General features: G+C 39.6%; 1 protein-coding gene and 1 non-coding gene across 2 annotated transcripts in view; one reads left to right on the forward strand and one right to left on the reverse strand.

The window, feature by feature from the left end:
- CSMD1 (CUB and Sushi multiple domains 1) overlaps positions 1-27456 on the reverse strand; it is a 2262799-nt gene that overhangs the window by 1340002 nt on the left and 895341 nt on the right. The window lies entirely within an intron of this gene.
- On the forward strand, positions 12870-13073 carry LOC115868350. Its single transcript, XR_004045529.1, has one exon. It is a non-coding gene; the product is annotated as a small nucleolar RNA SNORA73 family (small nucleolar RNA).

Genomic DNA, 27456 nt, shown 5'->3' on the forward strand with positions numbered 1-27456 from the left:
TCACATAAATGCCTTTAAAATTAGTAGCACTTTCTGAATTGCATGGAAACTTGTGAGAAAATGATGAAAAGGGTGCTTGGGGCTTTGTCTGTTTTACATTCCAGCAGGGTTACCATGCAGTCAGTGGTCTACGGCATATTTCATAGTGGCACGTCGGTGAAATAAAAGCTTTCACCCAGAATCATGTAAACTGGTGCCGTTCCAAGTGTTTTCTGTTTCCCCAATAACTATAGAGAAAATGCTTCCACATTGAGAATAATTTAAAAATATGCACCACGGTGTCAATACAAATGAATAGGCACAGATAAAATATTTGACAATGACTGTTCTGTCTTGATTTTCCTTCGTTAACCAAGTGAAACCATCTAACAATTTGTAACTTTGTGCTGAGTAAGCCTATGACCTACTAACCCAAAGATTGGTGGGGGCTCAACCCCACTAGCCTCCCAGCAAGAGAAAGAAGTGCCCGCTGGTTCTTTGAAAGCGTATATGCCAGAAAACCCCATGGGACCATTCTACTCTGGTGTATAGGGTCACTCTGACTTGTAAACATGAGTTCATCATCACCTAAATATGAGGCTCTGCCTCCTCCTCATTTAACCCTGTATTTTAACGATCTGTTTCCTAATTTGTTTCTATCATTTATAGCATTCATTCCAGTGTATACAGGGAGCGGGGGGGATGAGGAGCTGATACCAAGGGCTCCAGTAGAAAGTGAGATAGTTAAGGTTTATTGTGCCAACCTGGCCGATAAACACATGAGGGATTAATTGAAGGGCAGAGAGATAAATGGCTCAGTGAGCCTTGCCTTTCGAGCTCTCGGGTCTCTTGCTTTCTGATGGTTGGACCAGGGTACAGCTGCCTTAGCCAGTTCCCTGCTTCAGCTGGCAAAGCTCACTTCCTGCAAGACATCTCCAAGGAGAAGACACATGGACCTACCCCGATGCAGCCCTGGGTGCTGAAGCAGCCATGTGGAGACCCCTGCCAGCGCTGAGATGTTTACACATTCACTGACTCAGCTTTCCTCCTGCAGTCGGCATTATTGTGTGTGTTTTGTGAGATGGAGGAGGACATTGCAGATCGGTGTCGGACATATGGGCTCATGTTGGACTTATGGGCTTGGACACCACTGGGTTGAGATGCTTTCTTAATGTGCCCTTACCCTTTATATAAAACTCTTTCTTATACATATGATTTTCTGTGGATTTGTTTCTCTAGTTTACTCAGACTAACACAGAAAGCAAATGTTTTGAGAATGATGATGGCAACAAATGTACATATGTGCTTGACATAATGGATGTGTGTATTGATTGTGATAAGAGTTGTATGAGCCCCTCATAAAACGATTTTTAAAAATTAATCATCAAATGAGTCAAGTGTAATAGAAAATGATTAATATACTAATCCTAATTTTCTTGTTCTTAGTATTCAGAACTTAATATCAGAAAGCTGGGTCATCTTACAAACACGAGTTACTGAAATACTTTTAAGAAAAGGAGACAAGGAATGATGTTTACATCATAGTTTCAGCACAGAAACAGATACAGTGTACAAAAAAAAAGTATAAGTAGTACATTTAGCAACTGTCATTAGAAGTAGTTGTAATCATTCACGTTGATTAAGAGAGAGTCAGATTCCCTTTGTAGTACTTATGATTCCTGGTGATTCAAAATCAGACCCCAAGACAGAAGAAGTTAGGAGATGTATATTCAATGCAATATGATTCTAGAAACTCCCCGACCGACTATCATGCACAAAAGGACGCAAGTGCCGGGCATCGTAAAGGCTCTTCTCTTTATGTAACACAGAAAAAAGTGAGCAGTTGAAGGAATGGAACAAATTCAACATGATGCCAATTTTGCACAAGGATAACTGCTTTACAATTTATGATTGACAAATAAAAATAAATAAATCATGTAGCTGTTAAATTCTGTACTAGTACAGTTCCTGCCTGCATGAAATAATTGGGATGAGGTCATATCTGTGCTATAAATTCCTTTTTGTTTTGGCTGTAAATTCCTTTGTATGAGCAGGGTGCTTTTGCCCCAGTGTGTAACTTTGTACCTACACGTGAGAGTTTATCAACAGAAATACTGAAAGAAAAGTAATGTAATTTTAAGGTAAAATTGAATGGCAACGCTTACATTGGGAGTTCTCTTTCTGCCAGCTTGTGTTTCAGATGGAACGTAACTCTGTAAGGCAGCGCTCCGATGTGAAATCTTTTTCCAGGCACACCTCAGACCCATGGACAATTCTTGTTTTTTTAAAAAACAACAAAAGCTGAATTAAGATTCTCTTTCACTAATCAGATTGGATATAAAACCCTTACAAAATAGAATAATGGGTGTTACAGCTGCAGAATGCAACTAATTCAATCCAAGTCCACACATATCCTTTGAATAGAATTTAATTATATTAAAATAAATACAATGGGTTTCACAGGTAATGACATTTCAGGACAAAATGCAGAAATTCTGGGCTGATAAAGTACTCCGTATAGAAATGTAGGGAGGGACCATTTATCTCACAGTATTATTGTTCGTGCCTTAGAAAAAAGTGAAAAGTACTTTGTCGTAAACGAGTGTGTCCTTTCATCACGGTCAGATGACATGGACAGTGCAATGTGCGTCACAGCCCTGCAGCTTTGGAAGAGGTCGATGTCTTTTGCTTGGTTTCAGAGCAGTTTCCAGCCATGATATTAGCCAATCAAAGAAAGAAAACTCAAGAACCAGTTGGTTCAATGTACATTTGCCAATAGGAAAGTCCACAGAACCGAAGGACGTCCTCTGTTTCTACAATGGTATCAGTAGTGATTGTCCTATTTGCACGTATGTGCGTGTTAAGTAACAGCCAGCTCTCATCACTGTAGTCACTTCCCCAAGTCCTCCCCTCTACTAACACTTACCTACTGTGGTCTCCATAGTCAGACAGGTTTAAACTGTGGGCATTACAATTAAGATGATAATCTCATAGAAATAGTGTCTTCCCATTTATAAGGCCATTTTCTGAACTCTACTCACCTATGAATTTATCCATATTCAATTAATTACTTAAAAACCAACTATATGGTAAATTTGCATTAGAAGTAGAGCCTAATTTGAAAAAAAAAGATTTACAGTTTATATAGCATAGTGGTTCTCAACCTTCCTAATGCCGCTACCCTTTAATACAGTTCCTCATGTTGCAGTGACTCCCCAGCCATAAAACTACTTTTGTTGCTACTTCATAACTGTAATTTTACCACTGGCGATCCCCATGAAAGAGTTGCTCGACCCCCAAAGGGGTCACGACCCACAGGTTGAGAACCACTGACATAGAAGTAGTGAAACTGCAGATGAATACTATTCAATTCATCAAACACTAGATGAGTACTTCATCTCTTCTAAAACTTTAGAACATGGTAGAGGTGAAAGATCAATAAACAAGATAGGTCTTTGATAACATGATTATAATAATAAAAGTATGAGAATAGAATTACGCATGTAGTGAGTCATAAATGCTCACTACCACCATTCAGAAATGACTCACAGCAACCGTACAAAGGGTTCCCAGTTTTTTTATGAGAGCAAATAGCCTTAGTTTTTTCCCTTGGCATAGCTGGTGGGTTTGAACTGCCCATCTTATGGTTAGTAATCCACCAAGACTCCTTAAGTGTAACATCAAGGCAATAAATAACAATTGGGTCTTCAGGAAAATGTTGAAGAATAAGTGTCCCCCAATCTGGGTATCAACGGTTCATAAACTTTCCTAATGTTTGAAAGCAGAGAAAGACAACCTTTGCAAAGAAAATAACAGAAAATCAAACCGAATTCACTGCCAGGAGGTCTATTCTCACTCACAGGGACTCCATCGAGACTTTCTGAAACTGTTACCAGTCTCAATTTTCTCCCAAGGAGTGTGTGGTGGGTTTGAACCACCAACTTTTGGGTAGCAGACTACAGCTCCATAAAGAAAATTTAAAATGCATGTCACACACTTAATATCTTCCAGTTCCTCCTAAATCCAACTAATCAAACCTATACATATTGAGTTGATTCCTGTATGTAGAGTTTTTGAGGCTGTATATCGGAGTGGCTGGTGGGTTTAAAGATAATGAGCAGTAAAATGCTTTTCCGACAGTCACCAAGGCTCTCTCTAGTTCTTCCTAGAGAGCATTCTTTAATTGAGTTTCCTTTTGCTGCAGTTGGCGACCTGTCTGGCTGTGTTTGTTAATCCCCCCAAATGGTTTCAATTCATATTTATTTAGACACACATGTACACACAAACATGATTGTGCACACAGACACATCTCAACTCTTCTTGCTTCCATCTTGGTTTTGTAACATCTATTTCTTTACAATCTCTATGAAGTTATCTGAAGAAGTTAGACTTTGTTCCTTCATACTTATTTTTCCAGGTGTTAGCCCGTTAAACTCTGGTATCAAGCTTTGATTCCCATTAATTTAAAATGCTTTCTACATCAAAACATACAACTGTCCTCTTGTTCTTTAAAGCTTCCTCCCCCCATTATCATGACCCGAATTCTACCTGACAAATCTGGCTAGACCAGAGCATATACACTGGTACAGATAAGAGCTGGAAACACAGGGAATCCAGGACAGATAATCCCCTCAGGACGATGGAGTCGGGGTGGGGGGAGAAAAGGGGAACTGGTCACAATGATCTACATATAATCCCCTTCCAAAGGGACAGACAACAGAAAAGTGTGTGAAGGGAGACATTGGTCAGTGTAAGACATGCAAATATAATAATAATTTATAAATTATCAGGGGTTCATGAGGGAAGGGGATGAGGAGCTGATACCAAGGGCTCTAGCCAAAAGAATATGTTTTGAAAACAATGGTGACAAAGAATGTACAAATGTGCTTGACACAATGGCTGGCTGGATTATGATAAGAGTTGGATGAGCCCCCAATAAAATGATACAAATAAAAAAATACTTTCTAAAGAGTTACTTATTGTAGCTCCATTTCCTAGTCACCATTCCTAATAGTCTCACAGAGGGCAGTGGTGGTTTGCGGGTAGAATGATCTATCATGTGTGCAGGAGGCCACATCCGTTCCTGGTCATGTACAGGTACCACCCATGTGCCAGTGGAGAGTCGTCTCTTGCTGACACTGAACAGGCTTCATAGAGCTTGCAAACTAAAATGAACTAGGACTAGGATGATCTGTGTCTGAACGATAAGCCAATGAAAAACATACAGATAACAATGGCCTGATCTTATAGTGCAGAAGGTCACCAATAGTGCCAAGTTGATGGCAGCTAGCAACAACAAATAGTCTATCAACCCTCTTCCACTTTACTATTTTCCACCTCTGTACCATTCACTGAATCATGTGCCATTTTTTAAAAAGACTCAAACATGGCAGGGTATAAATTAATTAATTTATATGCATGGATTGTTTGATCCCATAGATGTAACCTCTGGCCCCTTCCTCCCAAAATCACCATGTGAGTTTTAAAAACAACAATAATAAAAACAAATAAACAAAAACACTTCTTTTTTATCTTTCCAAACCATGTTTCCTTCCTTTATTCCCTACAATAGAATTTCCCTCTGCACTGTTCTCTCAGTCGTTGTCCTTCTCATGATACTACTGATAGGACCATTTCTAAAGTCATGCTTTCTGCACACATTACCAGTTACAACATCCTCATGTTCTGCTTTCTTTTCAAGTTCAACTTATATTTCAAGAACAGATGAACAATACAACCTTGTCTTCTCTTGGATTTTTCATGCATTTATCTCATCTGTGACATCACTTTACTTTCCTGTTTTGTTACTTTATACAACGGCATGCCGCAGAATAAACTTATACTTTAGACTCTTAGATAACCGATTTAATCCATACTTTACCTCTTATTGGCATTCTGATTCTGGAAAATTTATTTACTTTTTCAATCATTAGTTTTCTTAAGTGTAAGGCCTACCAAACAGGATCCTAGCTAATAATGGGCATAGGATCAAAACAGCTGGCCTTTAAGGATGAAGTCGAAGAGTCTCTGGAAAATATCAGTGAAAAGTCAGGCTCTAGCAATTGACATCACTGCTGATGTGACAGATTTTGGCTAACCACAGACAGCACTATAAAAGTATGTACCTGTGTTTTGTTAACTGTGCAAAGACATTTGACCATGTGGTCCACAATAAATGATGAGTAATCTTGTGATGTGAATTCCAGAATAATGAACTTTGCTAATGTGACGCCTATAAATAGATCAAGAATACAATGAGAGAATTCTGACTGGTTTAAAATTAAGAATCATGCCCATCATGGTTTTATCTTTTCACCATACCAATTCCATCTGTATGTTCAGCCAATCACACAGTAAACTGGACTATATGAAGATACATGTGCTATCAGGATGGAAGGACATTCATTAACAGCTTGAGACATGCAGATGATACAACCTTGCTTGCTCAAAGCCAGGAAGACTTGAGACATTAACTGATAAAGGGACTACAGAATTCATCATAAATGAGACCTCATTCTAAAAGAAAGAAAATTCTTTATAATTGGACCAAAAAGCAACATCACAATAAATAGTGAAAATATTAAAGTTTCTAAGGATTTCATTTTACTTGTATTCACAATGAACACCTAAGAAAGTAGCAGTCAATAAGACATACCCCGAAAATAAGACCTATGTACAGCTTTGCATCTCACTGAAATATAAGGCATCCCCTGAAAATAAGACCTCCCCCAAAATAATGGCCCCCGAAGCTACCGTAACTCTGGACTCTGGACCGTAGCGGCAGGCGCAGCTCACTGTTGGCCGCAGCGCAGCTGGAGCAGACAGGAAGTGCAAGGTATCTTTTAATAAAACAATAAACAATAAATGTGTACTGTATTCTTCTTCATGGAAAAATAAGATATCCCCTGAAAATAAGACCTAGCACATCTTTGGGAGCAAAACTTAATATAAGACACTGTCTTATTTTTGGGGAAACAGGGTATGCACTGATGGATAAAACTGTTCTAAAAGACCTCCTTAAGGGATTAAAAAACAAAGAAGTCTTTTTGAAGTCTAAGGTGTTCCTGTCCTAAGCCATATGTTTTCATTATGGCTTAAAAATATTGGGCAATGAATTAAAAACTATAAAACAGTGTTGCCTTTGAACCGTGATATAGATGCAGAGTAGTGAATATACCATGAGCTCCGGGCAGAATGAACACATCTTCTTGGAGGAAGTGCAACTAGAATGTGGTTCACAAGTAATGAAGGTAAAACTGAACCTTACAAATCTTGTGCATATTATCAGAAGGTTCCCTGTTATCAGGGGCACCTGTCCCCAAATAAAGACCCTGCTTATAAAAGTAGAGTGCTGGCAGAAAAGAGGAAGACCATGAACAAGTTTGTAACTTCGCTTCTTTGGATTCTGATTCTGTGTGAGAGGGAGCCTGGGAAATGAAGGTAGAATGAAATGGAAGGATTACCCATGGCTTTCCATGGCCTGAAGTACAGCCTAAGTGATTGTGACCATGGCATAGAACTGCAGAGTGAATTATTCTTTTGTGCATATGTTCATTGTGGGTCTTAACGTAACTGAGGGCACCTACGAAGAACAACATACTGATGGGATATTTTTCGGTATGTCAATTTGGTTCTTTTCTTCTCTTGATGTTCTTTAACTAATCAGTTATCAAAGTAAACACTTTTAAAACTAGAGCTTAATAACGTCTATATTCTGATAAGATATGTTATGTTTCTTTATATTAACGATCATATTCCCTCTGCCCATTTCCTTCTCTATTCATTTCCTACTCTCCCTCTCAGCCAGAATCTTAACCACAAGAAGCAAAGTCACGAGCTATTTGACCTGCATAATATCTCTTAACCTTCATAAGATTCTATTCCATCAGCTGTAAAATGCATTAAATTATTTGGTTGTTTTTTTTTTTCTTCAAAGAATTTTGAAGGAGCAAACAAGATGATATATGAAAAGATTATCATAGTGCCTGGCAGCCCGGAGGTGCTTGTGACATACTTTTATAATACTGATGATTGTGATAAGGATGATTATGATTATGATAACAACAGGATGATTCTTGAAATTGTCATTTTGATGGAAGATTTGTTTTCTCCTAGTTTAACTTTTGGTGTCCCAAACAAATTATTCAATAGAATGGTTGTGTTATATTATAGAAGAATGAATACATAATAAATGAAGACCTCACATTGAAAATGTAAGGCAATCAAACAATTCAAAAGTACAAAGAAATAGCTAAATATCAGAGATCAATATCTGGAAAACATCTTCAGAAAGCCTGCATACACCAGATAGGCCACATGTTAGTAAAACAAATCTCTGCAAAATTCTCTGCAGTTCCTATATGGGAAGAGTCTTGAAATCCCAATGGTTCAAAGTCTCGATAGTCTCCTAATTCCAAGTAAAGTTAATACTTGCCAAATTCTAAATGAGTAGGTAAGCACCGAGGAATATGGCTCGGCGCTGGGATGGAACACGAACAAAATCTCTACCTGCTATCCCTGCCTCATCTAAAGGTTAATAAACACTGGAGGGTGCTCTGTCCTATGTGAGTTGTGACTCCTTACTGAAGATGGCCATTCTAGCCACATTCCCATTTGTTATAAGCCATTTTGTGATGTAGCATCTACTTCCATGCGTGTGCCTATGTCCCCATTCTGGAGGGAGTTCTGTGTTTCAGCATGAGGGTGGGATGCGTCCCACACCCTGCTGGGCTGTAAGGTATGACATAAGATACCATCATCTGTCTTTGTGTGTTGTAGGCTGAAAGAGCAAACTCTATCTCCACAGCAACAGCTTCCTAGGTGGTGTAGTGGTTACTGTTGGGCTATTTGAAACCCCCAGCTGCTCCTCAGGAGAAAGGCAGGACTTCCAACTCCCATAAAGCTTCCTAGTCTTGAGGAACGCAGAGGGGCAGTTGTGCCCCATCCTCTCGAGTCTCTATGAGCCAGAATTACCTTGATGTCGATGAGTTTGGCTTTGGGGTTTCCTCAATGAGATTGAGTAGAAATACTGCATTTGACTCATCTCTGTCTGACCTTCAGATTTTGAATGGAACACAACATGGGATATTTCCTTGAGGTCTTGTGAGTTTCTATGGGATGTTGCAGCAAATAACAGGACTCAGAAGTCTGAAGGAAGATAGGAGTTGGGGGGGGGGCGGTGAAGTAGCAGGTGGGGGTGTGAATGGAGTAGAATAACATCTTGGAAAAGTAGGCCATTTGGGACATCTTTAATCCCCAACTCTGGGATTAGTCTAGTATTAATACTTCTAAAAGAAATTATCATCACACTACTGACCTTATATATTTGTGTGCTTACATAAAAATGGACATATATTCTTATTTTTTCTTTTCCTTCATATTATGAATTTCAGTTTAGCCTATCTTAGCCTTTTGGCAGTCATCTAAAGGCCTTTGATAAAGGTCATTCAGGGCACAATGAAGGAGGAGTAATCAAGCCATGGAAGCCTATGAATGTTTCACTCAGTCTGATACTCTGACCACGACAATTCTGCTTGGGAAGAGCAAGGGGGTACACACTTTCTAGCAATAATTCAGTTATCTTTCATCTGATGCAATTGTTAAAATGAAACAAAAAATAGCAAATAAATAAAAATAAAACAATTTCTGTGTCAAATTCACAGACTTCTCATTCTGCAGCCCTGAAGACATGAATAGGAAACACATGCAAAGATTATAAATACATAACGAGTGTGACCTAATTTCATGAAAGCTCATTTAAATATACCCCATTCCAGCCGTTGGGATTCTGAACTACATTGGATCATTAACATATATAGTTCCAAAGATGATTTTGAATATCTGAAAGTGGCGGGTCCTTAATGCCTGAGTCATCAAACCACCTTCCAGAGGAGACATGGACCGCCGGCTAATGATAAAAGAAAGCTGTTGCTTAGCACAGCGGTTGCTCAGCACAGCAGCCTGCAAGTTCAAAGTGTAAGAAGAATTGCTCTGAACATCTTTTGAACTGAATCTGAAAATTACATTTGCTTTTACCTGTCATCTTGTCAACAGCCACTAAGTTTTCTAATAATATACAGCACTTTCCTAGTGAACTTGCTATTAGCAGCTTTAATATCAGTGCGAGGACTCTTGATTCTCCTCATCTTGGGAACTTGTGACCAACCTTTGCCATCAGTCTCCTCGGCAGCTGCTTTGTGATGACTGTTTGCAGATAGGTTGACACTCCAAGTTAGCCTTCTGATCACTCAGAAAATTTTACCCACATACTATATATTTTTAAGTAATATTTTAAAATAAGAAAGGAAAAGAAAAACCTTTTCTTTATTTATCGATTTAAACTCCGAGGTCAATCTTCTTTTTCCTTCTACAATGTTTTATTTTTAAATGATTGTAATTCTCACATTAATAAGAAATATCAGAAGCATCATGACTTTAATTTTTTCTACTACTCACATTAAATGAAAATATCGAAATAAGACACTTCAATATTCCCCTCCCTTTCTGGTTCCTGAAATATAAACTTGACATTGGTAATTTCATGAGGTGAACTCCTGTGGAAAGTGTCCTCCCTGATTCTGTCATAATGTATTTAAGAAACTCCTTGGTCAATTCAGCAGATATCGAATCTGTCAGATGAGGGGCAGATGTCTTTGAAAACTCCTTGACAGTTCGGAGGCTTATGACCACTGAAATGTCAGCTCATCAAAAAGGCTGACTCTGAGCTCTGTAGGAATTCAGTGGAACTTCACTTGTTCTCAGGGAACCCTGGTAGTGCACTGGGTTAAGCAGTGGGCAGCCCAAAGAGAAGTTAACACCTGAGGCTCCCCCCCCCTGCCCCCCAGCTGCTCTGAGGGAGAAGGATTTACAGTTGTTTAAGGAATTGCAGCCCCAGGAAGCCTAGGGAGCAGTTCTGCTCTGTTCTACAGGGTCACTAGGAGTTGAAATCCCCTTGACGGTGACCGTGGGTTTGGTTTATGGGGTTTTTTTTACTCCTCTCCATTCAAATATCTCTCCTTCTTGGACACTTTCTTCTTTCTTTAAAAAAATCATTTTATTCGGGGCTCATAAAACTCTTATCACAATCCATACATACATCAATTGTGTAAAACACATTTGTACACTCGTTGCCCTCATCATTCTCAAAACAATTGCTCTCCACTTAAGCCCCTGGCATCAGCTCATTTTCCCCCTCCCTCCCAACTCCCCGCTCGTTCATGAACCCTTGAAAATTTATAAGTTATTCTTTTGTCATGTCTTACATTGTCCAACGTCACCCTTTACCCACTTTTCTGTTGTCCATCCCCCAGGGAGGAGGTTATATCTAGATCCTTGTAATCGGTTCCCCCTTTCCACACCACCCTCCCTCCACCCTCCCGGTATCGCCACTCTCACCACTGGTCCTGAAGGGATCATCTATCCCGGATTCCCTGTGTTTTCAGTTCCTACCTGTGCCAGTGTACATCCTCTGGTCTACCCAGATTTGTAAGGTAGAATCGGGATCATCATAGTGGGTAAGGAGGAAGCATTTAGGAACTAGAGGAAAGTTGTCTGTTTCATCATTGCTACACTACACCCTGACTGGCTCGTCTCCTCCCTGCGACCCTTTCATAACGGGATGTCCAGTTGCCTACGGATGGGCTTTGGGCCCCCACTCCACACTCACCCTCATTCACAATGATATGAGTTTTTGTTCTTTGATGCCTGATACCTGATCCCTTTGACATCTCCTTATCACACAGGCTGGTGTGTTTCTTCCATGTGGACTTTGTTGTTTCTGAGCTAGATGGCCGCTTCAAGTCTTTAATACTCTAGACACTATATCTTTTGACAGCCGGGTACCATCAACTTTCTTCACCACATTTGTTTATGCACCTGTTTTGTCTTCAGTGATCTTGTTGGGAAGGTGAGCATCAAGGAATGCCAGTTTAATAGAACAATGTATTCTTGCATTGAGGGAGTACTTACGTGGAGGCCCAGTGCTTGGACACTTTTTTTCTGTAAACTTTTAGGTTTTTCCATCTTCAGGACACTTATTATTCATGCTATTTAAAATGCATCTATGATTTAGGCAGGACACTTTGAGGCATAACTCCAAATCAAACTCGCTAACTTAATTAAATCTGCTCCTGTGAGTTTCTGGGGTTGTAAATCTGTAAGGGAACAGAAAGCCTCATCTTTCTCCAGAAAAGTGGCTGGTGGGTTCGACCTTCAAACCTTATATTTTATAGCTAATGGGGTAGCCCACTACCAGGGCTCCAGGGCTCCTTATATTTTGAAAAACATATGTTTAATCCCAATTCTTTGACAGCAGGATGTTTTTCTATATTCCTCTTCCCTGAGAATCCCTGCTTGCTGTAAAGAAGGGATCTAACCCAAGAGCTAATATCCCTAACTCTTAATTTTAAAGATTGTGGAAAATGATGACTTATCAGTGACCTATTTACCTTAAAAAATAAATGACAAATTCCTTGGCAATTATAACAAAAATAAAAACTAATTATTTCTAAACGTTTTATTTGTTGATATTTATAATTTGACTCAGCCAATTATAAATATATATGATTTAGTTATACCCAAGAGGCCTGGGCTCCCTATGATCTATAAAGTGAACTCTGTTCCCTAGAACCCCACTCATTCTGGAGACTGAGTGAGGCTGGATAGGTAGATCAGCAAAGAATCACAAGAGAATGACAATGATTTCAACAAAATTTTAAGTATCTTTATTGACCATTTTTTGGCACTTTAGGATGGGCATGGCCTCAGATTTCAGCTATCCAATCACTCTAGGGATTTATAGCCAAGCTTTCTTTTTTACTTATTCTTAATATCAGGGTTTTTGTTGTTGTTGTTCCCCCTTATTCAAAAAGGATATCATAAGAGTGTTTGACCTGCCATGGCTACTCCCAGGAGTTCCCTGACCCCGGCTCTGTCCAGGTGGCATGGAGGAGCACATGGCTCTGCCCTGTGATGGACAGTCCCTTTCCACGACATCAGGGATCAAGCCGGGCTTCCAATCTACAGCTGCATATTCCTACAGCTTCTCAGAGTTCTGTGAACACTGACTGAGGAGACAAACCAGGCAGGAACCACCCTCTAACACACCCCTCCTAAGTTTAGATTCTGTGGATGAGTTGGATTTCATTTCTACTTTTTGGCAAAATGATCAGAATTTCACATACTATTAAAAACAATCCCAAATCTATATCTATACTCACAAGGAGGAAAATAAAGGGCCTCTTCCAGTTTTGGCCTTTGTTTTTTGAATCCTTGATTTTATGGTCCTGTGGGTTGAATTTTTAAAAGACATCAAAATATAAATTCCCACAATGCAGGTCATTACTTAAAAAATTAAGAGATGGAATTCCTTTAGTTGCTTAATTTTTTGACTTCCTCCTTTTCCCATGAACTTACTGAATGTCCCTCTTATCATAAAATAAAAGATGTTGTTTAAAATAAAAAACTTTTTTGCATGACTAGTAAAAAATGATTAGTTGATGTAAATGTAAAGATGATTGCAGGAATATATAGGGTTTCCAAGGGCATAACTCTTTACAAAGCAAGAAACTTCATCTTTCTTCAAGGGAGCAGTAAGGGGATTTGAACCACCACCTTTATGGTTACCGTATCAATCACCAGTCCACAGCACTGCCACAGATCCCCAGAGCTTGGTTTGTTGTATACAGAAATTCCTGCTTCATCCATCTGCTCTGTACTTTTCTCCAAACACTAAGCCAATCTCTTTAACCTTTAAATCCCATTATGGATCTGATATTTTAAAAATATACTTGGTCAGAAACTTTATGCAGGTACTGTGATCACCTTGTAGATACCAGATAGATGGAACTCCATTCAAAATGTGGTTTGGATTTTGAGATTGAGAATGTCATATATCAGAAAGTGTGTCTAAAAGCATTCATCCATATACACAGTATGTTTATTGAGTTTATTTAGTACTCTTCCATTTTAGTGGCGTTCATGGCTTGAGTCTCATTACTCCATATAGTATAACTTTGTAAAAAGCCACTTTTTTATTGAATTGTTGCTTGGGAATTAAGAAAACAATTGTATGATGATATTATTTAATTATATTGCATGAAAATAGGGTACTTCACCATGTAGAAGGGGGAAAAGCAAATAATAATAATAAAAAAAGAAGAAGAAAACACAAAAATCTGTAGTCAGATTCCTATAATAGCCAGTAGTAGGCCCAAAGAGTAACTTGGTCACAGCCTGAGGATAAACTCAATCTTGCCTTTCAGGTTTCTGGCAACTGTTGGCTGAAGAGGACCTTTGTAAAGAAAGGCTTTACATGTCTCCTTTAGATCAAAATCTCTGAGTGCTTAGCCTTACGTCTTTGCTATTTCTCCTTTCATTTTCAGTAAAATCAGTCCCACAGCAGCTGAGAATTATAGAAGAGTAGTTTAAACATGTTTGCTCATAGTAACTGTGATCCTGCCAATTCTATCATAATAGAGCACTTTCACAGGGGAAAAATGCAATTCAATTGAAAATCACATTAAATAAATGCTAAGGGTTTAATTTCAGCTCAGGATGTCAATGAAATTTAATGTAAAGGCAGCAAGTATGTTTTTAATATACTCTTAGCTCCCTTGATATAATGCACAATCAATAATAATGCATGGCTACAAGTCAGATGCCCATCATAATGATTTATATGTATATTAATAATAAAAACAAAATAAAAAATACTTCACTTTAATGTCAAGTAGATAAAGGTTGGCATTTTAACTTAATTTCATTGCTTTTGTGACTTTAAATTAATCCCATGGAACTTTCAGAATGCTTTCTTATAGTATGTAAAAATTTTTACTTTAAGAGTAAAACTATAGTTAAAGAACTAAATTATCAAAATATATTCATGAAAGAATTGGACAGAGACGAAACCATTTTTTATTAATTCATTCACTCACTATATATATATATATATATATATATATATATAGTACTAATATGTATCAGGAATGGTTCCAACCCTTATAAAAGTTACTTTCTATTGGTAGGAATGGCAATAAAAATAAACACAATATACAAATAAAGTATGTAGCCTATTAAAAGATAAGGAGCATTCTAGAATGAAATAGAGCAACATAAAGATGATTGAGCTTGAATGTGTAGGCGACGTTCCAGTCAGATGCCTGGATCTAACTCCAGGCAAGTCTAGTCCCCGAGACCACAGAGCAATGGACAAGGAAAACCTCATTTGGTCTTAGAATAGCAATCATTTTATCCTCCCTCAAGCTGCAGCTGTGAAACACTGGCCATTGTATTTGCCATCAGTTACTCAAGCCTCCAGTCTGACGAAGCCACAACACCTGGTAGTAAAACCTTCTGGAAATGAGTCTCAATTTCTTCAATTCAAATAACCATGAGATTTTATCGTGACATATAATTGTCACAATGAACCAAACATAACCAAGCTGGGTTTCATAGTGTTTGCATGAATTGGTAGAGGGTGAAAATGCAACAGATCACTCTTATATAACAATGAAAATGACAATAACAATGATTGGATATAGCTGCTGTACACCGCCCTGAACATCTGTAACCCAGCGCAGATATGGTGGTAATGCTAATAAAATAATGAACTCATAAGAAAGCAGAACAAATTAATAAAACACTTGCTAGTAGTTGATTCCTATCCCTGGCCACTCCATCAGGAGATAATGATTTGGAAGGAGATCACCAGGAATTTCTTCCAAGGTACCAGTAGATGGACTCCAGCCCCCAGCATTTTAATTAATGGGCTGAGTGCATAAACATTTTGTTCCAGCCCAGGGAATGCTATTGCATTGTGTATATTCTTAGCAAGCATAGTCCTAGGTATTCGACAACACAATTCCGTTTAATTTTCACTAGCACTCTATTATTAGTCTCATATCACAGGAAAGGTACACAAAAATGTTGTATCCACACAAAAGGACCAAAGAATATGTGATTTTATATAAATGCCCATAGCTGGCACTGGGATGTAGATCCAGTTCTTGTATACTCAAAATACTCATTTGAAATATAGTCAATAATTATAGCCCTTCTATCCATAATTACTTATATGACACATTATAAATACTGGCCTCTATGCCTGTGGTTTGCTTTTATTTTGAAGGGAGTTCTCTGCTATGTTAATGGTGAGGATTAGGGTGGGATTAAGTCCCTACACTAGTAGAGGGTGTGCACAAAGTCACCACCCTTTGCTTCTTTGGGGTTTAAAACAACAAACAACCCCCCCCACACACACACACACACAAACCCACATCACTATCACAAGTTAATTCTGACTCATATTGACCCTATAGAGCAAGGTAAAACTGCCGCTCATGGGTTTACAAGAATGGAAATCTCTGGGAGAATGGAAAGTCTCGTTCTCCCACAGAGTACCTAGTGTATTTGAATTGTGGTTAGCAGCCCTACTGGGACCCCACCCCACCGCCTGCACTGTCTGGGGACAGAGTGTACTAAAAGACAACAAACAAACAGACAAATTGTACCCTACAGCCATTCCTCTCTCAGAAGCAGGAACACATTGAGACATGATCACACAGGCCCCTGCACCTAGGGGGATGAACAACAGAAACCATGGGGGAAGGGAGACAACGTTGGTGTAAGATATGACAATAATAATAATAATTTTTAATTTATCAAGGGGTCATGAGGACGGGAGGATGGAAAAAGAGGAGCTGATACCAAGGGCTCAAGAGAAAGTAAATGTCTAGGAAACAATGATGGCAACAAATGTACAAATATGATTGATACAACTGATGTATATATTGTTCTAGTAACTGTAAGAACCCCCAGCAAAATGATCTTTTAATAATTAAAAAAAAAGCAGGAACACAGAGAGCAATCCCAAGACCATCAGGAAAAGTGTCATAAAAAGAGTGCATTTGAGATTTCAGTCTGAAGTAAAGGAGTCCACGACCAGAGACACAAGAGACTGTGGCCTGGAGGCCGGGGCACATCATAGGAGGCAGGTTAAGACCGGAGTGGCCCAAGGGCTCAAGTAGAAAGCAAATGTTTTGAGAATGATGATGGCAACACATGTACAAATGTGCTTGATACAATGGATGTCTGTCTGTATGGATTGTGATAAGAGTTGTATGAGCCCCCAATAAAATGATTAATAATAAATTTAAAAAAGACCAGAGGCCTAAGCAAGGAGAGTAGGGAGCACACAGGCTCTGAGACAGAGCAGAAGACGAGAGTCCAGGCTTAGAGGCTGTGAGGCAGAGCAGTGGCTCGCCTTCTGGACGTCAGAGCCAGCGGCCAAGGGACAATGCCACTGAGAGCCTGTTGACCAAAGAGACTTGGTTTCCTGAGAAGACGAAGATGTTCTGGTCTAAGCAATGATCCTGGCTTGTGGCACCTGATCACTTGCCTAACACATCACTTCATTGGGAGTTTTGTGGGAGCTCCGTGTGGCCACTGCAAAGAATTCTCGAACCCAGCAGAAAAGTCGTCGTGATTTGGAAGGAACAGTCGGTGTCCGAACAGGGTGAATGACGGTGGAGGGCCTGTGGGAATAGGGAAGCCAGAAGGGATCAGATACTCCCGCCCCCCTCCCCACCATGGAGGGTTAAAAAAAATCATTCTTTCAATATGCTGCATTGTTTTATTTAACCTTTCTGAATCAATATTTTCATTCATGAATAAATCTCTTCATGAAAAGAAAATCTCTTTGTAAGAGAGTCATTTACCAAGTAGTGAGAAAATATCTCAATATGAGTCGGATTTTTAAGATTTTGTTAAAAGCACTGGATAATGATTACACGTGAAATGGATATTTCCGACATCTAAATAAGCCATCTGCACCGCACTGATCAATATCTGGACTAATTTTTAAACTACAAAGTAGCACCTGCTGACTTTTAATTACAAGCAACCATTTTATGAATCGCCTAGAGTATCACAGACGCACGCTGCATGTACAATGAGCACCCCCCAAAGCTCATTGGGAGTAGCAATCTATCATCGGTGTCCAGAATGGCAGTGGATTCAAGCAGCAAGCACTGGCCAGGCCAGGCCAGGCACTGCGGTTAAACTGAGAGGATGCCACCATGAGGTCACATGATGGCACCTCTCTCTCAACACACTGCCAATCACAGGCATGCAAGATGATCATGGCTTCCAAGTGCAAGGAGACAGTGCGCACATGCTCTCAAAAGGAAAAGAAAAAGTGATTATTCCCTCCTTTGTCTCTGTAAAGGTGGCATTCAAAGAGAAGTATTCCTACATTTTGCATAATCCTCACTTCTACAAATGTCAATGACCTTTTGGTCAAACCAAGCTCATCTCTCTCCACAGTAGCCAGTGGTTTCAAACTGCTGACCTTGATATTAAGAGGTCAACACATAACCACTATGCCTATGGTTCCTTTTTTGAAAACGTATTTTGATATAATTTATGATTTACATTTGCTATTAAAGAATCCTGGTGGTACTTGGATTAGTTGTTGGGATGATAACCACAATGTTGGCAGTTCAAACTCAGCAGCTTCTCTGAGAGAGAGAGATGGGGCTGTTTCTCTATAGATTTACAATCTCAGGAACCCTATATATTTGACTCAAATATGACTCAAATATGAGTCAAATTGGCTCAATGGCAGTGGGCTTAGTTTTACTATTAATATACAATTTATATTTGTTTTGTATCTAACTGATCTCACACCTTGGGAAAAATAAATACACTAGAGAAATCTACACTTAATATTTACCTGTTTGCCAGAAGCATTTTAGCCTTCAGATATCAGAAAATTGAGAGTTAAATCCTTAGTCTCTTCCTTGAAATCTAAGAATTTGATTACAGTATAAATAATGACCGTATTTACTAAAACATACTGACACCTAGATATGGTCTTTTTGCAATCTGGAAATTGTGAGCATTCAACTAGACGTCTATGAACTCTTTTCTTCAACATCTTCCTTCTACTGTGCCACCTTTCTCCTGCCACCATTCTCAAAAAGGACACTTCTTTTAATATCTGAATAGTATCTATTTGAATTATTTTTACAAGAATTGCTCCGAAGGATTGCTAAAGCCTTAGGGAGCTAAAGCTTAGAAAGCCTTAGGCTTTCTTTCACATCTAGAATCCAAAGCAACTCTTTTGAAACACTCTACTTTGTTGGTTGGTGGAAGCTTCCATATAAATCACTGTCTACCAATAACAGCCCGGCCACCTTCACATGTTTCAAAGCACTCACAAGCTAAACAAGGTTAGCTTTCTAGCTGAACCTATGTCTGCCACAAGGTAAATAAAAGCAGGGACACTGTGGTATGATTTCAGTGTTTTGATAGACTTAATAAATGATGCATTCAATGTGTTATAAATCATCTCTCTCTGACCAACTCTCTTGGCAGTCTATGATAATGTTCAGTGATGGTGACAGTTAACAGCAGTCACAATAAATGATGATGATGATAATAGTTTAGAAAGGACTTCTAGTTAGTGAATAGATGTGTGAGCCTGCTTAGGGCCTCACAATGCAATGTGCTGACCCGACAGCATATGCTTCTTATCACTGGCCCTCTCTAGTCAATTAACTGTGTACGATATCCCTGAAGGACTAAGTATAGATGCCATATATTTATTTCGAAACAGACAAGCACATGCAGGTTCAGTGAGCATATTAAGTAACTTGAAGTTTAAATATCCTACTTTCTAATGACAAGATTGTCACTCTGGAATATCCAAAACATCACACAAGAAGACATAGGCAGATTTTCAAGACTACAGAAAAAAAGTGCTGCAGGTAAGTCAAGACACCCAAACTTAACATGGAACAGTGCAGCAAAGGCTAGGAACAGTCATGGACGAAAGACAGGAAAAGCAACTTGTGAAAAGATGTTCAACCACATTAGCAAACAAACTCACGGCTATCTTGCCACGTGCTACTCACAGTAAGCACGCAGGACCGGGTTGAATTGTCCTGGTGCATTTCAGAGACTCTAAGTCTTTACAGGAGTAGACAGTCGCAAATTTTCCAGTGGGGCAGCTGATGGTTTCGAACTGCTAAGCTTTCCATTAGCAGCCCAATATATTACATACAAAGGTTCCACTCAACCGTATTAAGAATTAGGAAAAATAAATTACATAAAAGCTATACAATTGATCATGTGACTGGGCCTACATTAAGTCGTTTTAGTACCAGCCCCACCAAGGTACGCTATGGCAGAAAGCATCCCCAGGTCGGGGAAGTCGACATGTAAGGGGGGATTTATCAGCATAAACCCCGAGACCCACATGGGAGTACCCAAGCAGGCACCTTTTTCCAAGATGCTAAGAACGCATTCCTGAAGAGAGCCCCGGTACTTCTGAAGACACCTGTGGCGGCCGTTTTACGTCAGCCACGCTTGGCAGGGAGAATTAAGACTGCACTAAAGAGAATTAAGACACTTGCCTGCAATGGGGCTGATGGAGCCCCTTGGCTGTCGGAACCAAGTGCAGCACTCAATTAGAGAAATGAGGTGGGCGTGGTCACCATAATTGACATAATTACCATAATGAAGTAAAAATAGTCATCAGAATGGCCTGACTCATCTGGAACTGTGGATTGGGTTAAGCAGGCAGAATATCCCTAGGAGTGAAATAGATGAGAAACCTACTAAATATTCACTTAACCTATAGAAGCAGAAAAATTCTAAGTCAAGTGAAAGAGAGTCTAACCTGCATTACCAGAGTAGAGAGCCATGGCCCTTCCATCAGATCCCAGACATGATCCAGTTTACAGAGCCACAACCCATTCCATGAAAGGGAGGGCTGTGCCCTTTGATGAAGAGCCCACTACACATCAACACTTGACACTGCCAGAGATCCCCCCGCCCTGCCTTCCCCGAAGAGAGCTACACCCTTTCACCCTTTCACAAGAGTAACCATTCTTGTGAAAAAGGAAATAGACTTTGTGGATTACTGCACACTGGCTGTAAATGAACATTAATCACCAGGTAACAAGAAAGTATTTGAAGGCTCAAGGAGCATCAGGTCAAGTTCCTAATATAGTCTTTGCTCAGGAATGTCTCACAGTCGGTCTAGTGGGTCCTCCAGACCTATACCTTAGGGATGCCCCCTGGTTCCAGAAAGCATTGTTGGAAAAGACATACCCCGCAACCTGCAGCAGCCCCGCATTAGAACCCTGGCAGATGGAATAAGGAACATTAAAGTGGTAAAAGCCAAGTGGAAGCGATCTGAACTGCCTCTGCCCAGGATAATAGCAAAATAAACACAATACCACATTTCTGGAGGCATAGTGATTACCGGGTGGGCTGTTCACAGCAAGGTCAACGGTTTGAAACCACCAGCTTCTCCAGGGGAGAAAGATGAGGTTTTATACTCCTGTAAAGAGTGACAGCCTCCAAAACACACAGGGGAATGTTTACCTTTTCCTAAATGGCTGTTACGAGTCGACATCAACTTGATGGCTGCATTTGGTTTTCATTTATGGAGAAATTTCTGAGATTAGTGCCACCATCAAGACTTCGGAGGATAGTGAGTTCCACAACATCCCTGTTTAACCCACATGTTTGTCCTGTGCACAATCAGGTGGCTGAAAGTAAATGAACATAAACAGGCTGTAGCCCCAACTATAGATGCTGTTCCAGATGTGGTTTCATTGCTTGGACTGATTAATACCTTTCTTGGTAACAGCTGTGTAGCTATTTATCTGGCCAATGCCTTGTTCTCAATTCCAGGGGTCAAAGACCACCAGAAGGAGAGGTGTGCAGCTAGCAAGGGCTTTCAGAACTCCCTTTCAGGGTTATGTCCCCTCTCTAGGACTGTGCCATAATTTAGTCTGCAGGGGCCTTAACTGCTTTCCCCTCCACAAAATGTCACACCAGTACTTTACATTCATGACGTTAGGCTGACTGGACCTTGTAAAGAAAGAAGTATCAATGATTTTAGACGTATTATTAAAACATCTGTGTGTGAGAGGATGATGCAGGTACCTTCTACTTCAGTGAAATTTCTAGAGGCCCAGTGCGGTGGGGAATGCCAAGCTATCCCTACTTCAATGAGAGAAAAGTTAGTGCACCTGGACCTCCTACAACGGAAAATAAGGCACATCACCTGCTGGGCCTCTGTGGGTTTTGAGAGCAGCAGAACCCTCATTTAGGTGTGTAACCCTCGCCTGTATCACCAGTGACTTGAACAGCCACCAGCTTTGAGTGGGGCTCAGAACAATGAAGGCTTTTCAACAAGGTCAGGCTTCTGCACCAGCCACTCTTCCACTTGGCTCCTATGATCCAGTTGATCCAATAGTGCTTAAGGTTTTAGGGGCAGACAGTGATGCCCTTTGGAGTTTTTGGCAGGCTCTTATTGACAAATGCTGGTTCATACATTTAGGCTTTGGGAACAAAGCTCTGCCACATTCTGTAGACAACTTCTCCCCGTTTGAAAAGCAGCATTTTGGACTGATATTACCTTAGTGGATACCAAATGTTTCACCATGGGCCTCAGAGTCACCATGTGGCCTGAGCTGTCCATTACGAGCCGGGTGCTGTCTGACCCACAGAATCAGAGAGTTAGAGGTGCACAACAGCATTCCATCATTCAATGAGCTTGGTGTATATGAGTTCAGGCTACTAGAGGACCTGAAGGTGCAAAGAGTCCAAATGCCGGTGGTCTTCAATTCTGTCATAATACCAACTTTCTCTGTCTGCACCTATGGCCCCATGGGTGTTCCTTCTGATCAGTTGACCATCCTGAAATAGCTGGCCTGAATAAAGATGGAATGGACTTTTAAACATACAATCCGACATCAACTTGCAAAATTGGGACAATGTTCTCCGTGAGGTTTTATATGCTCTAAACATGTTACATCATGTAATGCTTTTTCTCTAATAACCAGGATGCATGGCTTCACTCAGATTACTCTTAATGACCCACTCACCATAGTTTTGCTTCCTGCCCTAGCAACCCTCTGCTCTTCAGGTTTGGAGGTCTTAGTTCCACAGGGTGGAATTCTACCACATGGAGCCTGAGCACTGCATCCATTGAACTGGAAGTTAAGAACGCTTCCTAGTCATTTTGGATTCCTCATGACTCTGGATCAACAGGTATTGAGTGGTGTGATCGATCCCGATTATCATGAGGAAATTGGATTGGCATTGCATTACAGAGGTAAATCAGGATATGCTTACCATCCAATTATTATACACATCAATGGCAACACCAAACATCGAAGTGCAACGCAATAGTAATGCTAACTGTGAGGGTGAAGGCTATGTAGTAGCTAGGCCATAAGCATCAGCAGTCTGGAAGTTATCTAATGATGTGACTTGGCAGTCAGGCAGTGGTGCAGTCATCCTTTGTTTTGTAATCTGATGTAGTCATCTTCCTTTTTTACCTAACACAGATTGTCACATCATAAACTGGTCTTTGGAGTCTAACTCAATAAGTGAACAGTGCATGTCTTTGAAGAGTTAGCAGTTTTGTTTGTTTCTGAAATGTAGCAGTTAATAGCCTCATGATTCAGCAGACGTTCATTATTTTCCTGGTGGCTTTCTGTCAATATATTTTTAATTACAAGATTTACACGTCCACTGCACTGCACAAAGGTTTCTATATGATATTTGGTTTTAGTTACTATCATAGCATTCAGTATATTTTAAGTATTATAACAATGACAGATTTGTTAATAGAAAGGAAGCAATCATCTAAAACATAATCAGTTTTCTACTTTTCAAAACAGAAATAAATCAAGTATGTAAGCATATATTTAAAGAAAAATTAAATGGGCATTTTTACAAATCAAATATAATATTTGTAATGTTCCAAGAATACACGTGTTTTTAGCATTCAGTTTAAATTATCAGTGAATAGAAGACTGTTTTAAAATGAACAAAACCACAATGCCAGTGATACAGTACATCTGTTATTTTATAATTTTAATATAATACCAGTGACTTTAGGAAAGGAAAACAATTTTCATTGACTTATTTATTTGTCATTATTTTTAATTTTTATGTATTGAAAGTAATATTGGTGGCCAAATAATTTAAACTATTGAAAGGCCCTCAATTCCAAAACCATTTTTATATTAAAATAGTAGAATTTTTACTCCTGTCATAAGGCCAATTTATATTGATCAGTTAAAAAGAAAACTCTTTAGTCTTTAAGCATAATCAAAAGTATATGAATTTTTACATTTTTGTGACTCTAATTGTACTTGCTAGTTTTATCAATTGTATGTAAGGTGTACAACATTATGTAATAAAAAGCATAGTTACCACACAATTTTGGTTAATACAGTTATTATCTTGAAAAATGCCTGGATCAAATGTGTGGTTAGATATGTGCATGCAAGGACCTAGGACCTAGGGCCAATTTGTAAACAGCCCTGAATATTTAGTACCCTCTATTTTGTAGGGCCATGTGTGTTCGATTAACTTCTTTGAGTAAAGCTTGGTTATTTAACAGTGAACTGGGTTGAGATTGTTGCAATCATGAGGAATTATACATTTTCAAATGCTCAGTTTGTGGTAGTGCAATCTTGTACTCATTATTATTAGCTCCTCATTTCCCCCCAACCTCCCCTGTCATACTCCCAAGGAACCATTAATCCAGCTATTGTTTCTGTTGATTTACCTTTCTTGGATTTCATATACTGAAGAACATTAAACAAACAACAACAAGAAACTAACAAGAAAAACAAAGTAAAATAGGCAAAAGAGCTCAATAGAAAAGAAAGCAGAAAATATTAAAAACTAAAGCAAGTTTAAATGGATCATAAGGAAGATCAAATGACAGGGTGCTAAATTTTAACCTAATTGCATTAGAAACAATTCACTTTCCAGTTCATTCTGCATGTTAACAAAGCTATTCACATCCATGGTCTATGGTCAGAGGGGATTCACCAGGGGCTTAATCCACATGTATCCCTCCACCCCACCTTTTTTTAATGAAACAGCTGTAATATGGGTCAAAGGGAGATCAATGTTCAGATATTACATTGTGACCTAACTACGTCTACCACAATCAATTTTACAATGCTGTTTGATAAAAGGGCTATTCACATCCCTCAACTATGGTCAGAGGGCATTCACTGGAGGCTAAATCTATGTGTGGACCCTGCAAATGGATTTTGGGCTTCTACTATTATCATAACCTTCTACAAACCACACACACACACACACACACACACTCATGCTTTGCTGGTAGCCAGGGCTGTCCTATGAGGATCTCATTGAGAAATTATCCTCCATCCTACAGCCCTCAATTTGCCATTCAGACTTATTTTTGTTCCTCAGACTCAATGGACGTGATTTGCATTCCTTGTTCATTGTTGTCGTTAGGCGCCATCCAGTCAGTTCTGATCCCTCAGTGACCCTACATAAAACAGGATGGAGGAATTACTAAAACCTGAAAGAAGGCCAAACATGATAGTGGGACAAGAGCAAAGTAAAAGGAAATAGAGGAAAGAACTAGGAGGCAAAGAACATTTATAGAGGTCTAAATATAGACATGTACATATGTAAATATGTTTATACATAACGATAGGGAAACAGATCTATGTAAATATATTCATTGTAAAGTATTAAGGTAGCAGATGGACATTGGGCCTCTACTCAAGTACTCCCTCAATGCAAAGACACTTTGTTCTATTAACTTGGCATTCTGTGATGCTCACTTCCCCTACTGGATCGCTGAAGACAAAATGGGTGCATAATCAAACGTGATGAATAAAGCTGATGGTGCCTGGCTATCAAATGACACAGCATTTGGGGTCTTAAAGGCTTGAAGTTAAACAAGCAGCCATCCAGCTGAGAAGCAACAAAGCCAACACAGAAGAAGCACACCAGCTTGGGTGATCATGAGGGGTCCACAGGATCAGGTATCAGGCATCAAAGACCCAGAACAAAAAATCATATCAATGTGAATGAGGAGGAGTGTGGAGTGGAGACCCAAAGCCCATCTGTAGACAATTGGACATCCCCTTACAGAGGGTAACAAGGAAGAGACAAGCCAGTCAGTCAGGGTGCAGTATAGCACCGAAGAAATATACAACTTTCCTCTAGTTATTTAATGCTTCCTCTCCCCCACTATCATGACCCTAATTCTACCTTACAAATCTGGCTAGACCAGAGCATGTACACTGGTACAGGTAAGAGCTCACAACACAGGGAGTCCAGGACAGATAAACCCCTCAGGACCAATAATGAGAGTAGTGATACCAGGAGGTTAAGGGGAAGGTGAAGGGGGAAAGGGGGCACTGATCATAATGATCTATATATAACCTCCTCCCTGGGGGCAGACAACAGAAAATAGGGTGAAGGGAGACATCAGCCAGTGTAAGACATGAAAAAATAATAATAATTTATAAATTATCAAAGGTTCATGAGGGAGGGCCCGGGGAGGGGAGAAATGAGCTGATACCAAGGGCTCAAGTAGAAAGAAAATGTTTTGAAAATGATGATGGCAACAAATGTACAAATGTGCTTGACTCCATGGATGTATGTATGGATTGTGATAAGAGCTGTAAGAGCCCCCAATAAAATGATTTAAGATATCAAAACAAAACAAAAAACAGAATGAAAGACTGCCCCGTCCTGGGCCATCCTCACTGTTGCTCTTAGGTTTGAACCCATTGTTGCAGCCACTGTATCAAATCCATCTTGCTTGAAGTCTTCCTCTGTTTTACTTTATGGGACATTGTGTAAGACCTTCTCCAGGGACTGGTCTCTCAAAGTACGAGAGGTAAAGTCTTGCTGTTCTCACTTCTTTTAAAAATAATTTTATTGGGATCTCTTACAGATATTATAACAATCCGTAGTTCAATGAGATCACCATACTTGTACAATGGCTGCCACCATCATTTTCAAAACATTTTCTTTCTTCTTGAACTCTTTGATATCAGCTCCCCTTTCTCTCATCTCTCCTTCACCCAACTCCCCAGGAAACCTTATTATTTTTGAGATATTATTATTATTATTATTTTGCCATATAGCATCTTCACTTTTAGGGAACATTCTGGCTGTCCTTCGTCCAAGACAGATCTCTTTGTTCTTTTGGCAGTCTGCAGTACTTTCAATATTTATTCCTTGTCAGCGCCACGATTCAAATTCTTCTTTGGTCTTCCTTATTCAAGGTCTGACCTAAGTCTCTTGAGGATGGCAAAAGGACCTTTTTGACAATGGTGTAACTTGAAGAGAGCAGAATTCTTTGGGATTAGAGAGATGGGAACACCACTTTCAGAAGTGTATAGGCCGAGAGGAAGGATAAATGGACAAACTAGCTTCACATTTGGTCATTTTTATTTCATATAGGTTTCATGATTTCATAGCAATACCTTTTGACTTGCATTCTCAAAACATTTTCTCTCCACTTAAACCCCCGACATTAGGTCCTCATTTTCCCCCTCCCTCCCAGCTCCCCCCTCCCTCATGAGCCCTTGATAGTTTATAAATTGGTATTTTGTCATATCTTGCCCTGTCCGACATCTCCCTTCACCCACTTTTCGGTTGTCT

This window comes from Echinops telfairi, unplaced genomic scaffold, assembly GCF_000313985.2.
Source record: "Echinops telfairi isolate 266 unplaced genomic scaffold, ASM31398v2 ScPeMD7_9;HRSCAF=40, whole genome shotgun sequence".
NCBI classification, from domain to species: Eukaryota; Metazoa; Chordata; class Mammalia; order Afrosoricida; family Tenrecidae; genus Echinops; species Echinops telfairi.